The 9256-nt window shown below is 38.5% G+C and overlaps 1 protein-coding gene across 1 annotated transcript in view; it reads left to right on the top strand.

The window, feature by feature from the left end:
• The first annotated feature begins 67 nt into the window (after positions 1 to 67).
• AKAIN1 (A-kinase anchor inhibitor 1) overlaps positions 68 to 9256 on the top strand; it is a 137070-nt gene continuing 127881 nt past the window's right edge. Inside the window, exon 1 of the mRNA XM_073006450.1 lies at positions 68 to 3916. The gene's annotated coding sequence lies outside the window, so the exon portion shown is untranslated. The remainder of the gene's footprint in view (positions 3917 to 9256) is intronic.

Genomic DNA, 9256 nt, shown 5'->3' with positions numbered 1-9256 from the left:
TATACTATCATTCCTCTTTTCATTTTTTCCTAGCAACCTTCCACATACCCAGATTTCTACCAAAATGTATTTTCTATGCTAGTTTCATCCTGGTTTTACAGAGTTGAAGTTAAACATGTGATATTAACCTCCATTGAAACCACATAGTCATGGTGGTAACCCCCAAAAAGAAAGGTTAGTTTTCAGCAGTCTATATGACGCAAATATTTATTATTTAGCCTATTTTGCATGAGAAATGTATTTGTTTTATTTCTACCACCGGTACTGGGTTTGTATGTATGTTAGGGCGCCTGTTTCCTTTGTATATTTTTGGTGGCATCAGAATCCTAACACGGCAGCTCTCCTGTCTGCTGGGTGCCGGTCAGTAACACTGCCTCTGTACACCTGGCTCGATTTGGTAGTCCCCTGCATAGTGAAGCCATCGTGTTAAGAGTCTTCAAGGTTACCTCCAACACCGTAGGGAGTTAATTCTGAAATGTGGTTATTCTGAATCTGTCATGTAAGAGGAAGGTCAAGTCTTAATGTCAACATTACTACCTTTACATTACTTAGAAATCATTGACTTTTTTCTGTTTTTACAGAGAATGCCGCAAACTGGATGTTAGCTTTTGTGCTTAATTTGCATTGTATTGGCACTGATTGAGGAAGATAAATTTAGGAAGTTTAAATGTAAAGTAATTTGCCGGCCATTAACTTGATCACTAATTTAGAATGGTTAGAAAGTGCAGAGGTCGCCATCAAGTGAGGTTGATACTAACAAATTCATCCTATTTTATTAGGAAAAAAAGATTGAGATGAGGGAAAATGATGCAAATTTGTGTAGTTTCCAGCTTAAAGGGTTATTTTGTGTAGTTATCTGTAAGTCATTTGGAAGGTGGGATTCGTTGTCACGTATTAATGCTATTAGTGGTTGGTTCTCAGTAGCAAGCCTTACGGTGTAATTGTGGTAGAGCTGGCACATAGTAAGGATCGTGGTGTAGGATTGAGTCCTAGGCGGAGGCAGAAAGCCGTTCCAGGAAAGAGAATGGAAAGCTCTCACTTTCCTTTGAATTCTGCCTCTGTTTTTGCGTACCCTCTTGTAACTGGAGCTCTCTCCCCCTGGGAACTATTTATAATAGGATTAATCCTGCATCTTCTTCAGGTATGTAAAGATAGCATGTTACCTCCTTAACCTGTGTTGAGCATCATATGCGAGGCCCTGGGCTGGATTCTGGAGATGCAAAGGCAGAAGCAGTTTGGTCCCCAACTATCAGAGTGAGTGTGCCCCTTCCCAGTCTGGTCTTACATGTTCTTTTTGAAAATGTTTTTCCATCACCTGTTATCCATGATTCCTTAAAGGTCGCCACACTGATCTCATCTCAGGGGCCCTGGGTATAATTTATCTGGATTGTGACAGATTTTAGCAGTTGGGTGTTTTTATGATCTCTTCAAAAGATGTTCCCACTTACCAATATTCGTTTAAATCTTTTCAGTATAATGAGGAGGTGAGGTTTAGTGGAAAGACTTTACAAGACAAACTTGGATTTGGATCCTGGTTCTGCCTCTCAGTAACTGTAAATTCAGACAAGTTCTTAACTGCCTTCAGCCTCAGTTTCACCATCTCTAAAATAATAGTAAGTATTTCTGTCTCACAGCCCACTGAGGATTAATGTGATGGCCAGGAAAAAACATTAACCCCAGCATCCACACTTTTTAGGTTCACTGTAAACGTTCCCTGTTTCCTAAAGAGCATTCCCAATGGAGCAGACAGAAGCAAAATTGAAGTTCTCTCTTACCCTTGGCGTCTCTCAGTCCTACCATCATTGGCCCTGAGCTGTAGACCTAGACCTTATTAAGTGTTATTAACTGAAAATGTCTACAGACACTGTGTTTATCTTAGTATTTCTGTAAGCTTCGATCCGTTTGTGGCTCTTACAAAATGTATATACAAGTCTTAACAAACTTGTATATTTGTCTAAATGTTGTCTTTGGTTTTGTAATTTCCCATAATTTGTACATTCTAAAGTAAATCATTGGAATGTAGTTGGTGTAAACACTGGCCTCTTTGGATGGCTCCCTGCTCTTCTGTGGGAACATCTGTGATGGCAGAACCAGAATTGCAATTTTGAGAGCTGGCTTTTGAATCTCATACGTGAAATCATACATTAATATATTTTTATAGGATGCTTTTCTAAAATGGGGTGCATTTCAGGCTGCACCCAACTGTTCCCTTTCTAGTTAATTCCAAGATGTTCTGTTGCTTTCTCCCCAAAGGGGCCTAGACTACATCCATTAATTCCATCCTTTTTTCCTTTTAGTTCTGGAATAACAGTTTGCTGAGTCACTCTGCTCTTCTTTGGGGGATATTTCTACTAAACTTACACAGAAGTACTTTTTATAGCCTAAGATTAAAGTATATCCGTCAACAAATCATTGAATGCCTTGTATGTGTCTGGCATTGGACTACGTGCTGGGAATGCAACAGTGAGCAACACTAGCACCATTCCTGCCCTCCTGGAGTTATCCAGTGTGGGATGCTTATCTTTTCAAGTTTTACAATATTTTACAAGGATTTACAAATAACGTAATGATCACAAATAGACAAACTGCTATTTAAAAAAAAAAAAAAAAAAAATCCGCCATGTTATGTATTTTAATCCAGTTCATGGAACATACTTTAGAAAGGAAGAATTTTTAATAAATTGTCATGGATTAGTGGTGCCAATATAAACATTCTTAAATGACTTTTGGGAATGTATACTGGGAAAATATCTATTAATTATTGCCATTTCCATAGAATGATTCTCCTTTTCCCTAACTGTGCTACTGGATTTCAACAAGAGGAATGGTAATATGAGGCTAAGATATATTTCTTTAAAATAATAGATGCTTGCCTCAAGAAGGATACTGATGCAAATTAAATGAGAGGAGTAAAGGATGATAACCTGGGCTCCCAGTGACTTTGGGCAAGGGTGTTAATATGGTTTTAAGGGAGGAAGCACCATGAGCAAATAGAGTATGCCCAGTAGTGGCTGAGTCCGCAGATGTTCCCTTAGTGCCCACTGACCAGTTAAAGTTGACAGTCTTGATAGGATAACAAGCAAGCTAATGGAAATCTGAAGAGACAAAATATGTCTTCTGATAGTTTTAGATCAGCTACTGCTTGTCATGTTGATAAGAGTTTTGAGAAAGCATTCTATGCTATTAAATTCACTTTGAATGGACTCATTTTCTGTGTTCAGCTGGAAGGCAGGAGCTTCCTATGGTCATTACCTTTTTTTTTTTTTCCCTACTGACTTTGAACTTCAGTCACAGGAGAGATAGTCGAGGGGTTAGAATTTTAATAATAAAACCTAGTATACGTTGAATATTTGCCAGGTTTGGCACTATATACACAATCACTATGTTTTGTGACAAGTCTGAGGTAGGTACTCATTACTGCTAGTGAAGACACCAAGATTCAAAGAAGTTAAAAATCCTGCCCAATATCGTTCTCATCAGAGCTGGGACGGGAAAGCAGGTCCATCTGCCTCCAGAGCCTGTGCCCTTAGTGACCGTGTTGTTGGCCTCAAGCCACAAAATGTGCAGCTGTGGCCCCGCACACGTCCTTGCTGAGTTCAGACCGCTGTTTGGCAGATGGCACTGGGGAAGAGAGGCATTTATGCAGACAGCTGTCTATGTCTCTGTACTAAATTGGTCCTGACATTTTTATTTCTCCGAGATGTCTCCCATGCAGGGCGCTAATACTAAACCAATATTGTTTTACCTTGCTTCAGGTGTACAGGCTGCCCCCAAATAATATGAAAAACTGCTGGTAAAATGTCATGGATAATTGCAATATAATACAAAGCTACCAGTTAGCCTTCTTCACATGTTCCATTATGCGGTGAGCCAAGCAAAGCCCACAAGACCAAAGGCCATCTAGTCAGGGGCCAAGGTAAGAATGGTCTTATGTAAAGGCCTATGTAGAAATGGTCTTCTGTGTTACGAGATCTCTCTACCTATACTCTCCTCACGCCCTTTCTCTCTCTGAAAGGTGTTAGAAAACTTGGATTCAGATTCTGCCTCCATTGTTTTCAGGCCGTGTCACCACCTTAGGCGGGTTGCATAATCATTCATAATTTCTGCCAAAACGCAAATGATTCACTGCCCCGTGTACACCATTCTTGTTTGTTATTCCAGAAGAGAAATTCACTTTCTGGGATAGATGAGAAATTCAGCCTTAAAATCAGATATAATTGATTTAAAATATTACTGACTTCAAATAGGATGACAGAGATGTCTAGAAGTTTCACATTTGGGAAACTGTATTACATTTCATTCTTAGGCTGTTTACATTTAATTTAATTTAAGGTATGTGTAATGTTTTGGCTATACTGTTTCTGTAATCTTCCAGCCAATACAAAACAGGAAATATTAACCAGATTGGAAGGCTACTGGATCAATTGGCATTAGTGTAAACGAGGTTACATTTAATAGTCTTGATACCCTGTAATAAAATGTGGGGTTGAGAAAAGAGAAATGAAAAATAGTAGGGGTAAATTAATTTTAGATAGTGTATAATCATTATTTTCCCAAACTTCTGGGAGTTACAAAGTCATAGGACTTTTAAAAAAAAATACATTATATACAGAAAACAATTTTAACTTTGGTGATACAGTAGAATTGAACTGTATACTAATTAATCTCTGACATCTGCAGAGTGCTTTACAGTATACATTAAGGTAGCTTACAATATTATGAATAGGTATTACTATTCTCATTTTGAAGACTTAAAAAAAACAAGAGCTCAAACCTAGGTTCTGTGATTCTGGTGACTGAATTACAAGCAGCCTGAAATAGAATCCTAAAGTACATATAGGATCTATTTATTTCATTTATATAAAGCTTTCGGCTCTTTCTAAAATTATAATATAAAAGATTAAGATTTGAAAGATTGCATTTAAAACTCCTGAGTTCCTAAATTTGTTTTTTGTTTTTTACTATATATTACTATTATTAGTTGTCTTTCAGTATCCATTGTACCCTTGTTCTAGAGCAGCTGCATTTTTAACTCGGCATTGTACTTCTGACTCTAAAATCTCAGATTAGTTTGTTTTTTTTTTTCCTACTGCGAAACTTTGAAAATATTTGTATTGGTAAAAACGCCAGTGTAGTGATTTAGAGTATGGGCTCTAGATTCAGACTGCGAGGGTGTGAGTTCTAGTTCTACCACTATCTGGCTGGCCTTGGGCAAGTTATTGAGCCTTTCTGAGTTTCATTTTCTCATCTGTAAAATGTGATAATAATGTTGCAAGAATTACATGAGACAAGCTATAGAAAGTTCTTATATATGACAGATAATTACGTTATTTTCTACCAATCAAGTCAAAGGTAATACACTTTGATTTCAGTCACTACTCACCCTTTAACTTGCTTATAAGAACTTTGAGTAACTGATTTCACCTTCATGAATCATTTTCTTGTTTTAAAGGAGGGGATTGCATGTGGTGGTCTTTAAGGTAATTTCAGAATTCAAGTCTATTATTCTGTAATTAATTAGTTGGAGTAACACACCAAAAGTGCTTTTAATGTAATTACTTGAAGTTTTTCTACCATCTAACTTCAAATGAGCACTAAAGGTGATCACAAGATGCGGGTTCCTCAGTACCTTGAGAGGTCACAGGAGAGGGATGTTCAGAGACTGGTCATCATCTCTCAAGCTTTGCCAGAGTTTAAAGTGAAAGGAATGTGGATGATTCCATGCAAATTGTCACAACTCTTAGCAAAATAATTCAAATCACATTTGTTGTAATCCACAGAAAACTGGGATTTCCTGCTCCTATTTTAAGGGCCTTCTCAACTTTTGGAGATACATCCAAAAGAAGTAGAAATCTTACTCTCAATAGTATTGAGAAATAATGTAGTTAATTACTGAAGTTTTTCTGAATTAGTGTCAACAAGTAGATCACGCAGTAGCACTTCTTACATTTCTTTTTATATTTCTCCCATTTCTTTTAGCAGCTTCTTCTCATCTCTTCCTTTCTATCTCAGTCGAATCTAAAAAATCATCTCACTCTCTCATGGTTTGGGAAGAACACTAACCATATTTCCTCTCCTCTCACACCACAACAATCATAAACACAAAAGACTCTCATAACCAATAGTGGGGTGGGAGGGAGCAGAAATCCCCCCACTAAGTGAGTAATCACTTCTGCAGTTCAGTGTCCTCCAATTTAATTCTGACACTACCTGGGGATAGCAGATTCCACAGAATGAGGGTTCAGTCCCCAAGACTGCCCTCCACCAGACGCCCGTTGCAAGTCCAGGCCTCCGGAACTTCTGGCCAAGCAACTTCAAGTTGGGCTTTCCATGAACCCCACTTTAGATTTGGAGGTAAGATTCATTTGCTGGAGCAGCTCACAGAACTCAGGGAAACATGTTTCTTGGTTTATTATAAAGGATATTTCCAAAGATACAGATGAAGAGATGTGTAGGGTGAGGTATGGGGAAAGGAGCATGCAGCTTCCATGCACTCCCTGGGTGCCATCCTCCAGGAACCCCCTTTTAGCTCTCCAAAGGCTCCCTAACCCAGTCTTGGGTTTTTGTGGACTACCATGTGGAAATGTGATTGGCCTCCAGGGTATGGGGTAAGACCCTCTCTGGAATTATGACGTCATGACCTGCAACTGGAAAGGTGGGGGAAGATTAGAGTCCTGCCTTGGGACAAAGGAAAGAAGGACAGAAAGTCAGAGAGATTCTATTATTTCCTGAGGCCCGACATACCCAACATTATAACAAAAGACTATAACAAGGCCTGTGGGAGTTGTGAGCCCAGAACTGTGGACAAAAACCTGTATCTATATCTCTCTGTAACACCACACCTACACAAATATTTTCCCAAGTATTTCCACTATTCCTTCAACCTTTTCCTCTACCATCCTTTTGCACATAAAGCAGTTGTATCTGTTGTCAGAATCTGACATTTGTTCTCTATCCCTTCTTGGAATTAATGAAGGCCTGACTGCTTGCAGAGCAAGTAGGAGGGAGGCAGTATTACAGTTACACCGATTTATTTTCATAGCTGTCACATTATTAGTGTTCTGGTCTTACTACGCACCACTCTCCCCTTACTCTCCCCAAAAAAAGAAAAGAAAAGTTATTGCATTATGTTTTACATTATTATCACAGGTCAAATCCCATTATGTCAAAATAGGTTACCTCTAAAGTTCAGCTTTATTTTGGCTTTTAAATAGGATAATCTGCCCTCCTATATTGCAGAAATGTGGATAACCCCTTTGTTAAAAGAACTAAATGGAATAGATTTATAATATTTACCTGGAAGAAAATAATTATAGTTCCTAGGAACTAGAAACTACCTCCTTAAGTGGGAGAGATTGATGCTTGTTCAATTTCAACTATTTTTAGCTGCTAAATTTGGTATTTTTCTCTATTTCTTATGTTGCTTTTTTATTTCTCAAATTCAGACTTAAATCTGTTGACTTCCTGTGAAGATCTTTTCCTTCCTTACATCTTGTACATAAACACATTTGTGTTCCTGCTGTACTGCTAATATAGTTTCATCATCATTTTGTTAAATCAAAATTCATTGTTTACAGAATTGCAATTATGTAAGTTGTTTACAGCATTGCGATTATGTAAGTGCTGTTGCAGCTGAGCCACCTAGCATACTATGATATATTTTCCTTGCTTGCAAGTTGTTTCCCTGCAGTTAAGAACTTTTGTTTCCTTAGGTTTTTATGTGTATACCAGTAATTCCACCCTAAACTCTGTGCTACTTGTCTAAGTCTCCCGTCCTTATGTCAGTTGTGAGGTATTCTATCATTTGCATCTGTTTGAAGAACTTCATCTCAGAGAGTGCTGGGCCCTGATGCTCTGGGCCTCCCCTCACCATTATCCTAGAACTCCATTCTTGGATTACCGATTCTAGATCTCACTTTGTCTTTTCCTGATTTATTCTCGTTTTGGTGAAAGAACAATGGTATGGTTTGGCTCTGTGTCCACACCCAAATCTCATGTTGAATTGTGATTCCCTAGTATTGGATGTGGGGCCTGATAGGAGGTGATTAGATCATGGGGGCAGTTTAGCCCCCATGATTGTTTAGCACCATGCCCATAGTGCTGTCTTGTGACAGCATTCTCCTGAGATCTACTTGTTTAAAAGTGTGTAGCACCACCTCCCTCCTACTGGCCATGTGAAGATGTGTTTGCTCCCCCTTCGCCTTCTGCCATGATTGTAAGTTTCCTCAGGCCTCCAGAGAAGGAGAAGCCTGTACAGTCTGCAGAATTGTGAGCCGATTAAACCTCTTTAAAAGTTACCCAGTCTCAGGGATGTCTTTAGAGCAGTGTGAGAATGCAATAATTCAAACACATCCTCAATTGGAAGAGTGAATGAGAGGTGAACATTATAAGGTCCATTTTACCTTCATGCTTTATTGATGGTTTGGCTGGGGGTAGACAATAATTTGTAGGGAAGTGAATAATTTCAGGTTTCTGCATAGTTAGGGCTTTCTGAGCACTTTTAATAACACCTAGGTTGAAAAACTAGCCTGGGAAGGGTAAAATTGAGTAGCCAGAGACCTGCAGAAAGATTTAGAGACTTACCTCCAAAGGCATGTAAATTTCAAAGGGGGATGACCCCAAGAGCCAGTTATTCATGTTCCAAAGGATGGGTAATGACTAGGGAGCCAGGGTTTCTCTGCTCCTCTCAAATAATGATAGGGAAGCTGGTGGCCTGTATAAGCCCCCCAGATAATTCCAGACAGATTCTCATATGTGCAGGGTGACGTGGCTTTCATCATGTTTCGTGTAGATACTGGGCATGGGGAACTCTTGCAGTGATTGCTATAATAGCAACTTTGATTTCTGCTCCCAAAATCTCACATTTACTTTCAGGATAGAAATTTGAGTACAGATATTAAAACCTTGTAATAAACTTTAAAAATTTTGAAAATATCTTGAAAAGTCTGATGCCATTCACAGTTTTGATCCTTTATGTGCAACCTATGTATTTTTCTCTCTTGAAAGCTTGAAGAATCTTCCTGTCACCCCCTATATTCTAAAATATGGTGATGTTTCCTAGTGTGGATGTACTGGAAACTGGTAGGTCCTTTCAATCTGGAAAATATGTCCTTCAGTTATTCTGGAAAGTTTTCTTGAATTATTTGTGATTTCCTCATTTTTTTTTTTCTTTTTCTTCACTTTTCCTAGACGAGCTCTCTAAATTTCTTCTTATTGTTTATTTTTCAGCTTTTTGTCCTCATCTAATTTTTGAGAA

The sequence above is a fragment of the Chlorocebus sabaeus genome, chromosome 18 (assembly GCF_047675955.1).
Source record: "Chlorocebus sabaeus isolate Y175 chromosome 18, mChlSab1.0.hap1, whole genome shotgun sequence".
In the NCBI taxonomy this organism is placed as follows: Eukaryota; Metazoa; Chordata; class Mammalia; order Primates; family Cercopithecidae; genus Chlorocebus; species Chlorocebus sabaeus.
Note: the sequence above shows the minus strand (reverse complement) of the source record. Positions and strands in the feature narration are given on the sequence as shown.